Here is a 12525-nt window from a genome sequence, read left to right as displayed (position 1 = left end):
TGGAAAAGGAAAATGAGAAGGAAGGAAGAGGAGGGAAAGGGAGAAATCTCTATACCTACAAAAGAAGAAAAAAATGTCAATTTAAGAAACAGTGTTCTGAAGTAACTTTGCATGCAATGGTTAAAGCCTTTGCTGATATTTATTTTTCTTTAAAAGAAAAAGAAGCAAAGAAAATTATCTTTTCTTTATATTGTCTCAGAAGGGTCTGAATAAACTTGCTACTGAATGCATAAAGGTCCAGGCTAGTGTTCAGGTAACTATAGAAAAATAGATTTTTTTTTAAATATTTGGGGGCATAACATTTTCTTCTTACATGATTATATTATGTATAACAGGAACACTAACCTGTTACTTTCGTATTGTTCTCTTCACAGCTTCCTAACTCAGGATCTCCCTCACTCTGGTTATGCTCATGTGGTGAGGCATTCTTCTGGGGTGGAGGGATAGAAGTCACCCACGTACAGCTTCTTGCACAACACAGGTCCGATTAGAGTTCCGCTTGCGCCACAGACATCCCAAATGGTGAGTGAAGTCCCTGTCAGAGCTCACTCCCTGCTTTATCTGATGAAGCATGGCTGTACAGGGTGTGTCTAGCCACCCAACTGGTGCTTTCAGAACCCACAGGTATCTCTGGGATGATGAAGGGTGCTGAAAAGTTTCCTTACCACTGAAAACAATCCAGACAAAACTAAGAAGCTTCTTCCCCCCAATAACAAGACGCAGGATGGAGAGATAGAAGAAAAGCGAGCACTGGTAAAGTGGCAAAATTGATTTTGGTAACATAGACATCTTACAGAAAATAACCATATAATTTTCACAAATCAAGAGACAGGAGAAAGAGTAATTGAAATTCAAGGGGGAAAATATAGTGCATCTAATAGTGAGTAGAATGAACAAGGCTTAAAAATTTTTCTCTGAAACAGAGCTTCAATAATTTTTTTTGAGATTTTGCTTTATTTGAAAGTCAGAATTAGAGAGAGAGAGACAGAGATCTTCCATCCTCTGGATCACTCCCCATATGGTCTAAACTGCCAGAGCTGGGTTGGTCTGAAGCCAAGAGCCAAGTGCTTTCTCCTCGTCTTCCTCATGGATTCAGGGACCCAGGGCCTTGGATCATACTCTACTGCTTTCTCAGGGCATTTTCAGGGAGCTGGATTGAAAGTGGAGCAGCCAGAATAGGAACTGGTACCTACATGGGAAGCTTGTACTGCAGGCAAAAGGTTATTCTCCTAAACCACCACCACCATTTCCTTTAGTAAAGTTTTGATTCTTGGCAGTTTTGATTTAGAATTCTGAATTGCAGTCGTTTGGAAAAACACATATTACTGTATAGTAACATCAAACTATTCAATAAATAATCACAGTGATTTTAGAAATCAGTCCTGACTTCCAGCAGGAATTGTCACAGAGACTGAAAGTGACTTATATTTGTAACCAACTCAACAATTTTCAAAGTGCCATCCTTAAGTGGTTTCAGTTGATCTTCATATCACTTTATGAGATAGGCAGCCCAGTCATTTTTCTATCATTTTGTAGGTTGGAGATTAAACCAGTTTAGCAATTTGTCTTGGAGTTTATAGTGGGAGATGGCAAAACAAGGAGTAGTACACAGGGATTTTGCTTCTAATTTATTATTACGTCTAGCAGCATGATTACACATGGCTTTGAATTTTCTGTTACTGAAAACAGACATTAATTTCTAGAAGTGAATAAAGCTTATCTCTAGAGATGCATAATTCTCAGTACTTATCCATATTAGATGGATGTATTTTATGGCTGTTCTTTTCAAGTACTGTTAAAATAACGTGTGAAGGAATCTAATAAACAAATTTCCAACTTGCGTTTATGATCTCCAAGAGTCCTGCTCCTCAATCATAGCTTAATTGACAGATATACCTTTTGAAGAATATCCCTTCCACCTATTCCACCCTTTGTCCCAGTTTCTTCTATAATTTGGCAACATAGATACAGTATTGCATATGTTGCAGAAGCTTTGCGCTTACTTTAAGCCTGTATCAGCAGTTTTATTCAACAGGCTATGCCATTAATTCTGAAAGGCGCAGAAGCAGAGAGAAACATATTCAAGGACATTGTCACGTTCATTATCCCGTTTCCTACCTCCCTTTCTATCTGAAAGTAAGTATGAGTACACGACTAAGTATGAGTCAGGGAAGACACTGTAGTTTGGGTCACATAGAATTGAGAAGCCACACAAACACTGTCAACTCTTAGGAATCACCCAAAGCCTTGGACATTTAAGAAAATACCCTGTTTTGTTTAGGACTGTTTGCATGGAATATCCTGTCAGGTCAGAAAAAAGTCCAGGCCTAACATTTGTGAGCTCCAAGGCAGCAGTACAAATTGCGACCCACATACCTCTTGTCTGATACCACGCCGTGAGGCTAGCAAGCTGAAAAATATAATACATTCTCTCCCCCTAGTACAACAACAGTACAAACACAGAAATGCACACTTAAATCTCATGGTTTTGTTTTGTTTTTTTTTTTTTGTCATTATAAGACTTCTCAGCACACAGCAGATTCCAATGCTAATTCATCACTATTATCTTTCTTCTTCAGTGTTAGAGGAGGTACGTTAGTGCCTGCCGATTCACTGTTATGTGAGCCATCACAGAAGACGTCTTAGAACGCCCGGGTCTACATAATCTGTCTTAGTTAGGCACAGATATTCAATGTTTACTTCATTTCCAACTTTCTGGTTTTCCTTTTGTATTTTAAGAAGAATCAAAAGTGAATTAAAAAATAATAATAACTTCTGTTGCTTTTTTCCTTTGGGGAAAAATGATCAAACCTTGAGGTAGCCAAGTCGTGCAAGTACCCCAAGGAAAGGCAGCAATGCAGGCTATTCTGACACTGAGCTGATTGAACTCCATAGTGCTATCCAGGACTGGGAGCTACTTTGGGTCCACAGGGAGCTGCACCTTCACAGTACTGCCCACTTTCCAGCACTATCCTGACCTGCGGCATTGGCTCCTCTAATTCATATTTTCACATAATTTTGCTCCATTGATTACTGAACTAAAGGACTGAAAGAAATTACACTCAAGAAGGATTAAATTTAAATATATTTTCAGCCAAGCTTAAAATAAATATAAAATTGAAGTTATTTTACATGCTTTTCCTAGCAACAATGTTTCTTTTAAAATGTTCAAAATTATTTTTAAAGTCAAACTAATGCATATGAAAAGCTGTAGTGAATATTCACTAAATTTAAATTTTTAATTATTTTTCCAAATATAATTAAATGTTAATTTGAGTTTTCACAAGTATAAAACTATTTACAATTCTATCACTGAATGTCCATTTAGTACTAGTATAAAAGGTGGTAACACATTTAATAAGTCTACATCAGCATTGGCCAATGTTTATATATACATACAAGTCACACACACACACGGCAAGCCACATATATAATTTTCTTTCCAGGACAACATTTTTTCCAGGACAGGTGTTTAGCCTGGGAGTAGGGTACCAATTAAAATATCTGTGTCCCACACTGGAGTGAATGGATTTGATACTGGATCCAGCTTCTACTTCCATCTTCCTGCCACTACCACCCATGGGACGATAGTTCCTGGATTCTTGACACCCACATGGAAGACCTGGATGATATTTCCATTTCTCTGCTTTGGTGTAGCCCACTTCTGGCCATTGTGGGCTTCTGGGAGTAAACCAGTGTATGGGAGCATTCTCTGTCTCTCAAGGAAATATTTTGAGAATTCCTTATGCAAGTTTTGCACATTAAAAAAGTAAACATTCTAATATTATTAACATAATACAGTTAACCTAATTTGTTAAAATACTAATTAAAAAATGTATTAGATCCTTCCTGCTGCTATAACAGTCTAACTGAGACTGGATATTTTATACAGAAAAGTGGTTTATTTAGTTTATAGTTTCGGAGGCTGAAAGTCTACGGTCAGACCTTATGGGAGACAGCATCATGATAGCAGTGATTATGAGGGGGTGATATTGTCCAGTCAGACAGGAAACCAGTAGGAGGGAATGGGGAGATAGTGTTGCTCTTTTAGGAATAACACATTCTCACAGTAACTCACTCCATGAGACCGGCACTAATCCCTGCTGACAGCAATACCCCCAATGATCTAATCACCACCTACTAGGTCCACCTCTTAATGGATTTACCACATCCTAATATTGCCACACCTTTGCCAAGCTTCCAACCCATGAACCTTTGCAGGCAAACAACTGCTAAACTATAGCAACATGAAATCAATGAAGCCATTCACATTATTTTTTCATTCTAAGTCCTCAAAGACAACAATATGTATTTTATGCTTAGAACATCCCTCAGATTAGCTGCATTTCAGATGGCAAGGCTATCACACTGGACAGCAATGTGAGCTGCTAAATACATATTCATCCGTTGCAATGGCCAACTGCTGGAAACGATAGTAAGAGGAAGAATTTGACATGTTAATTAATTGATCTTTCATCTAAACACTTCTACCACTCTAATCCTCTGAGGCAGTGTCTGTGTGCAGTGTTGATGGTGGCACGAACCAAAAACCCTCGTTATGTAGAAGCCTTCTGTTTGAAAATGTAGGACAAGAGCTTTGGAGAAGCATTTTGTCGGGGCTTAAGAAGGGTTGGGCATGAGGTATATATTTAACAATTACAGGCTACCAGAGAATTGCGACACTGACCATCAGACAATGAGTAACAGAGTTGGCAGTGTGGTCATTGATGTGCTTTTTGATGTGTTTGAGAAAATCAAACAGGAGGTTGCACCTGCTTAGATATGAGGGAGGAACTAAATATAGAGGCTGTTCCAGAACCACCCAGACTTTGCAGGAGCCCATCAGAATAGGAAGTAATCAAGATAGGCCAGTTCTCTCTGGTCTATGCTAAATAAGGATATATGGGATGGACTACGAGTCCTCATGTAGCAATAGCATTCCAAGAATGAGGTGCAAGACCAAGCCAAGCATAAGAGAATGAGTTCATGCAAACTTTGGTGAACTGGAAATGCACACTTCATTAAGCACTGTTAGTCTTCTAATTTTCCCAGAGTACTAAAATACCAAGACACATGATGCAACTTATTCTAGAGATCATTGTTATTCTACATAAATCTGTCGGATCTAACAATCTAGTATTTCTTTCACTTGTTTGTCATCTGTGCAAAAAACTCTTCTTATGCAAATATTGTTCTTAGTATCACAGATATGAGCAGGATAAAATCTCTACCCTCAAATAACTCTTAAAGTTTTGTACAAATCAGTTCTCCTTAAGGTCTTTTCTTCTTTTTCCTAGCTATTTCCTAAAAAATGTGAACACTTAATGATGTTATTGTCTTTGATGCTGGTGAAGATTAAGGATCATTTGGGCTCCATTATCCATGTCAGCTTTTTCTTGGAAAGTGAACATTTCTGTAGATGTCTTTTAGTTTCTTTTCATGGCAGCTTAGTGTATAAATTGCATATCTCCTCTTACATGGTGTGAAGTATCTGATTATAAAGCTTGATACAGGAATAAGAGTTAAAAGATGACACATAAATATTCTAGGGAAAAGCCAATGAATTCTTTTATAATTCTGAGAGAAATAAATAGCATCTAATCAAATATTAGAGAATATAGCCAACATTATGTCTTTTTAGAACCCTAAAAATAATAAACAGTTCTATTTTGGTAGTCAACTATGTGTAGTGTTTGTTATTGGACAAGTTATTTCAACCTAAGTATACCAAGATGATTGTAACTTTTACCCATGGACAGAAATAGTTATTAATGGCTGTTTCTTTTTTATACATACACAAAGTAAATCTTAGAGCATACATAATAAATTCAATTACTAGCGAAGAGAGAGACACCACAATATATTTTTTAAAATCCTTTCCATTTCCAATAAACTTATTATTTCTTATTAAATTTGTGGCTAGTGAGTTATTTCAGTTTTATGTATACCATATCTTTAATGTACGTTAGTATTCACTATCTCATTTGACCCACACAAGAACTATATGAAATAGATTATATTCCATTATCAGATAAGGAGGTTGAACCATGAAGAAATGAGCGAGTTGTTTGTGCCCACACATAACAGGAGCTGAGATAAAAACAGCACTGAGGTCTTGTCTGCCTCCTGGTCCCAGATGCTTTCCAGTATTCCACAGTCTCTTCCAAGCTATTCTTCAAAAGTTCTATTATACCTTGTAGTCAAAAGGCTAAAAGAAAATCCTATCAATAAAATAAACCACATTCTAGCTAAGAGCTAACACAATGTGCTTAAATGTGTTGCTTGAGCAAATTGACCTTCAAGAGTGTATATGCCAAAATATTGAGAAAAAAAACCTTCCAATTATATCTGTATGAGAAATTGTGACATCACAGAAAACCCCTATTGGAAATCTATTGAAATTTTAAATAAATTCAATGTCTCCTGAATATAATCACAAGTTTCCATAAGAGATTGGATATTTCTCCAAGTAGTTAGTAAGACAGGCTTCAAAATTATTAAGGATCTTTACAGTTCAGAATTAAATTCTCCTTTTGTGAGATTTATTTTATTCTTATTTTAAAGGCCAAGTAACAAAGAGAAGGAGAGAGAGAGATTTTCCCATCTACTGATTCACTGCCCAAATAGCCCCAATGGCTGGAGTTGAGCTAATCTGAAGCCAGGAACCAGAAGCCTCCTATCGGTCTCCCACATGTATACAGGGGCCCAAGGACTTGAGCCATCATCTGCTGCTTTCCCTGTTCATAGGCAGGGAACTGAGTTCTAAGTGCAGCAGTGAAGACACGAACCAGTGTTCATATGGTGGAATGCCAGCTACACTTGTTGGGTGTCAGGGAGTGAGTTAGTGAGATTGACTGATTTTCCAAGGTCACATAATACGTGATAAGCCATGACCTGAGATGTCAGCCCTCCAGATTAAATTAATTATAAATTTTTTTTTTCAGTGGGAAATGAATAATATTCAGTCACATAATTAAATATCCCAGAGACATTCATGTGTAGCAGTGATTATCGATTCCATCTATTCAGTTCTCTGGTCAACATTTTACTTGAACATCTTACAAAAACTATGAATTTTGCATTAAAATTTTGCCCTTTACTGAGATGTGAAAATTCAAGATATGCAATACAGCATATGAAAATTAATCTGAAAATAAATTATGTGTAACAGACTTTTTGCCTGGGTATTCCCAATGAACATAAATCTTAGAATGATCTAAACTCGGTTGTCCCTAGATCTGCTCTTCTTTCATTGTTTCTGTGGTTTGAATTTTTATCTGCTCATGGCCCAGTGATGACATTGTGGACATAGATATTTGAGCTACTTGCTGAATCTTCCTCCTTTGCTCCCTCCTGCTCAATGGTTCTTCAAATGCTCCCTTTTAAACACTTCTCAAATCTTTCTTCTTTCTTGATCTCAGACACCACTGTTGAAACCCTAGCCATATCTTTCTAACACTATTGCAAAAGCTGTCTAATTTTTCTGGGAAGATGTTCTGGCCCCTCAAACATCACCTTTCAAACATCAAACCAAGAAAGTTGTACTTTAGTTACTCTTACGTTTGTAATCCTTTATGTTGATTGCAAACAGGAAAAAGCCAAGATGAGGTCCCTACCATCTGGTATTCTTGGTATTCAAGGTAATATTTCACTAACAGTCAACTGTTTATTACTCTTTATACACATATTTATATACGTATTTCCACTGTGAAAAGTTATCCCACCAACTGACATTCAGTGATGGTATACAACCTTCTGAGAAGTTCTCCATGAGCTTTCCTTCCCCACATGGGTTAGGTTGAAAGGGCTAACATCTGGACTCTTAACCACTCACTGAATCTGAAATTACTGTGTAGATGGCTGTGTTTGGCTTTCCCTCCAGATGGCAAGAATTGTTGAATCAAAATGCAGAACCTGACACACATAGCAAAGTTTTTGAATGCACCAGTGAATTAGCTAATACTTATTCCTCACATGCATTTTAGCTATTTTTTTATAGAAAGTTTTATATCCCCAAATTAGGAAGTATTTCAGTTTTTATTGTACCCACACCATATTTCAGTCCTTACACTATCAATGGAATTGCTATTGCTAACATATACCATTTTTGCTACATTTGTTGATTGTCAGAGGCTGGGTTAGTGAGATTAACTCATTTTCCAAGCTCACATAAAAGTGATGAGCCATGTATCATCATTCACTAAATCTTCATATACTCATATTTTTACTTATTTTTATTCCACTGTAGATCTTTAAGGATTGTGTCTGAAACAAAGCTGACTTTGAATAACATCAGCAATAGTAGCAACCAACCTTTACTGAGTACTCATACTGCTTTGTATGTCTGACTTCATATTAACTTCACACTGTTCTTTCAAGTCCTATTATTAAAACAACTTTACAGTAGGCCAGATAGCAATTATTTCATATGAATTCCTAGGATTAAAATCACTATACATGGTAATAACTTTTTATGTTCTATTAGTTATGATTTTAAAATTAATTTTAAGACACACTGTAAGAACATTTGTGAATTTAAATAGAGTTTGCAGAGATAACAGCGTTTTCAATATAGTTCACAGTCAGTTTCCCTTATTAACACCTTACATTAGTACAGCACTTCTAATGATTATTGCAATAACATTGAGTTTGTACATTATTCACATCTCTTTAATTTTTGCCTAATGCTCATTTTCTGTTCCAAAATCCCATCTAATACACTGCATTACTTTAATTCTCACATATCTCTATTATACTCTTGGCCAAAGCAGTTTAATATTCTCTTGGCTAAGACTTTTTTTTTTTTTTGCTTTTAATGTCCTTGTTTGATCTAGTTATATACCTAGTAGCTTCTTCAGTTGTAACTTATAACATGATTAGATTGTGGCTATGGATTTGGGAGAGAAAGATTACAAAGGGAAACTCATTTTTATTACATCAAACCAAGTGCACTCACTATGAGGATACTTGGAAAAGATAGTGGGAAATGGAATTAGAAAACTAGCTTAGGGCTCAGAAAAGTGGCCAGGCAAGTAAAACTGCAGCCTGCAATGCCAGTGTCCCACATGGGATCCCAGCTGTTCCACTTCTGATTCAGTTCCCTGTTAATGGCCTGGGAAAGCAAGAGAAGATGGCCTGAGCTCTTGGGTCTCTGCCACACATAGAAGAGACCCAAAGAAAGTTCTTTGCTATTGTGACTATTTGGGGAGTGAACCAATGGATAAGAGATCTGCTCCTCTCTCACTAAGACTCTGCCTTTCAAAAAAAAAATAATAAATCTTTAAGAAGACACCAAGTTTATTTTGGCGAAAGAACATTTGAATCTGATGTGTAATTTTTTCATAATATGCATTTCCATGAACTTTTAAAAGATTTTATCTATCAATATTTTTTACCTCTGTTGCCAGAAACCTTGACCATGCTTGTAAATTTCTGCATTGTAGTTGCTCTCCCCATTACCCCTGTCCCCGCCAGAATATTGGACTTTTTAGAAAGAAGTTACTACAGTGTCCACTTAAGGAATGGGCTGTTGGGCCAAGCACGCTAGCCTAGCGGTTAAAATACTCACCTTGTATGCACAGGACACCAGTTCTAATCCTGGAAGCTCCGTTGTGGCCTGAGAAAGCAGTCGAGGACAGACCAAAGCCTTGGGATCTTGCATCTGTGTTCTGACTCCTGCTTTGGATCGGTCAGGTCTGGCTATTGTGGTTACTTGGGGAATGAATCATCGGACAGAAGATCTTTCTCTCTGTCTCTTCAGCTCTCTGTATATCTGACTTTACAATAAAAATAAGTAAATTATTTTTAAAAGATTTATTTATTTATTGGAAAGTCGGATATACAGAGAGGAGGAGAGACAGAGAGAAAGATCTTTCATCCGATGATTCACTCCCCAAGTGAGCGCAACGGCCCATGCTATGCCGATCCGAAGCCAGAATCCAGGAACCTTTACTGGGTCTCCCACACAGGTGCAGGGTCCCAAGGCTTTGGGCCATCCTGGACTGCTTTCTCAGGCCACAAGCAGGGAGCTGGATGGGAAGTGGAGCTGCCAGGATTAGAACCAGCGCCCATATGGGATCCCAGGGTGCGTTCAAGGTGAGGACTTTAGCTGCTAGTCCTCCGGGCCAAGTAAATTTTTTTTTTTTAAAAAAAGGAGTGGGCTGTTGCATTTTTCCTCTTTATAGGTGGAGTATCTGGATTATCTACATAAATTATTTGGAAATCTTATCTTTCTTTCCCTATTCTATTGAAAAGTACACTAACTTACTTATGGGCTCATGGATATTTATTTTACATCAAAATTATTTATTTGTTGGAAGGCAGAGTTATGGTGTGGGGGCAGACAGAGTGAGAGAAAGAAGGGAAGAGAGGGAGAGAGAGAGAGAAAGAGAGAGGGAGAGCAAGAGAAATCTTTCATTTATTGAATTGCTTCCTGAATTTCTGCAACTGGAAGCCAGGGGCCTGGAACTCTGCTAGGGTCTGTGCAGTGGGTGTGGATGACACGAGGGTGTGATGAGAACAGCTCCCCTGTGTGGCAAGGCCTGGGGGAGCTTCCAGCTGTTAGGCAAGGCCCAGTGGAAGTCTCTCTGACCACCTTGAAGCTGTTTGATCCCCTGGTTGCATGGACACTCAAGCACCCCACTAAGAATTCTGTATTCTATTGAGGCATTGTTGTTTGCCCCTGTGAGATAGTTTTTGCAGATTTTTGCCACTGATGTGAGCTTGAGAGTTAATGTTATTGATAATGTCTTTGTGAGTGGGCCTTTAACTGCGCACAGGAGTACAATCAAACCCATGCCATTTCTGTTCACCTTATTGTGTGCCTACCTATTGCCCTGAAATCAGGCTCAGACATATAGTATGCCTCCTGGGAAATGGCTTAATAAGAATTTTACAAACTGGGCCTGGTGGTGTGGCCTAGCAGCTAAAGTCCTCACCTTGAACACACTAGGATCCCATATGGGCACCGGTTCTAATCCCGGTAGCTCCACTTCCCATCTAGCTCCCTGCTTGTGGCCTGGGAAAGCAGTCGAGGATGGCCCAAAGCCTTGGGACCCTACAACCGTGTGGGAGACCCGGAATAAGTTCCTGGCTCCTGGCTTCGGATCAACATAGCATCGGCCGTTGCACTCACTTGGGGAGTGAATCATCAGAGGGAACATCTTCCTCTCTGTCTCTCCTCTCTGTATATCTGACTTTCCAATAAATAAATAAATAATATTTAAAAAAAAAGAATTTTACAAACTAATGGAAGTGATGGGAGTATGAGTGGAAACTGCTATGGCAAAAATATAGTTACTGTGACCTTAAAGGTTAACCTGTCCTTGCAACTCTTTAGAGCATAGAAAATGTAGCTGTTTTAGCCGCTTTCATAATTTTTTAACTAGAGGAAATATAGGACGATTCTATTAACATCATAGAGATATACTTTTGATTATTGTTTGATTGCTTATGACGTTATAGAGCCTGCACTTGTAGGGGAGTTTAATGTTTGAAACTTTTTGTCTTAGATCCTTATGCTTTTTTCTCTTTTGATGTATTTCTCCCATTAAGTGATAGGTAAGTTGTGAAAATAAAATGTAGTAGGAATCTTTTATGATTAGTAGGTAACCATCTGTGCCTTGGCCTTGGAGTTCTGGAGAACGGCTACTTCTGAAGAATGAATAATGGCTTGCTTTAAAGAAACTGATTATAGTAACTTACGGAATTATCTTTAAGAGTACCTGTTTGACCATGAAGTAAAAATTAATTGAACATCTGTGCATGCTTAGTTCTAAAGTTAAAGATAAAAAAATCAAATGTTTGTGCAGAGGCTTGTGATATGTCTAAGTAAACAAAAAGAACAGTTTCTTCTTGGGGAAAAAAAAAGCAGCAAGAAAGCACCAAGTGACAGTGTGTGTGTCTTTCTTTATCGCCGACTCCACGCACCCTTCTCTAACTCTGAACTCAACTGGAGCTGGACTCCGGCAGAACTCCATCTGGGTCTCCCACACGGCTGGTAGGGGCATGAGTTCTTGGGTCATACCCACTGCTCTTCCAGGGCACATTAGCAGGAAGATGAATTGGAAGTGGAACAGTTGGGATGCACCCAGCGCACATTATTGGATGCCAGTGTCACAGATAGTGGGTTAATTCACTGTGGCCTAATGCAGGCCCTTCCTTTACACTCAATCCAATACTATTTATCTGACTTGTTACTCGAAATGTTCCAGCTTGAGGCACTGGGAACTCTTTCCTTTGGCTTCTGTGTCCCTCTGCTAGTCTCTACTCCCTGCTGTAAGACGATGTTCCAGGCGTATTTTACACATTCCCTGTTTCAGTTTTAGAACCAGCCATTTTTTCCAAAGAATCTAGTTATTTGATTGGAACGATCTGAAATATGGATCCTAAATCTTCCTTGCTAGTAGAAAGTTACTGAATTTAAACTTTTTAAGCTAATAAAAAAATACACAAGAGTAAATTAACCAGATACTTTAATGAATATACCTATATGTGACCACATGTATCTATATTAAGCCAAACAAG

General features: G+C 38.1%; 1 long non-coding RNA gene across 1 annotated transcript; it reads right to left on the bottom strand.

Moving 5' to 3' along the window:
- Positions 1-2216: 2216 nt before the first annotated feature.
- LOC121158357 lies at positions 2217-11792 on the bottom strand. Its single transcript, XR_005884180.1, has 3 exons — positions 11645-11792; positions 5131-5133; positions 2217-2227 (listed from the first exon to the last, which is right to left on the bottom strand). It is a non-coding gene; the product is annotated as an uncharacterized LOC121158357 (long non-coding RNA).
- Between the last annotated feature and the right edge of the window lie 733 nt (positions 11793-12525).

Source organism: Ochotona curzoniae, unplaced genomic scaffold (assembly GCF_017591425.1).
Source record: "Ochotona curzoniae isolate NIBS_2020 unplaced genomic scaffold, NIBS_Ocur_1.0 contig_3819, whole genome shotgun sequence".
Classification (NCBI taxonomy): domain Eukaryota; kingdom Metazoa; phylum Chordata; class Mammalia; order Lagomorpha; family Ochotonidae; genus Ochotona; species Ochotona curzoniae.
The sequence above is the reverse complement of the archived record's forward strand: the minus strand, read 5'-3'. Positions and strand labels throughout refer to the sequence as shown.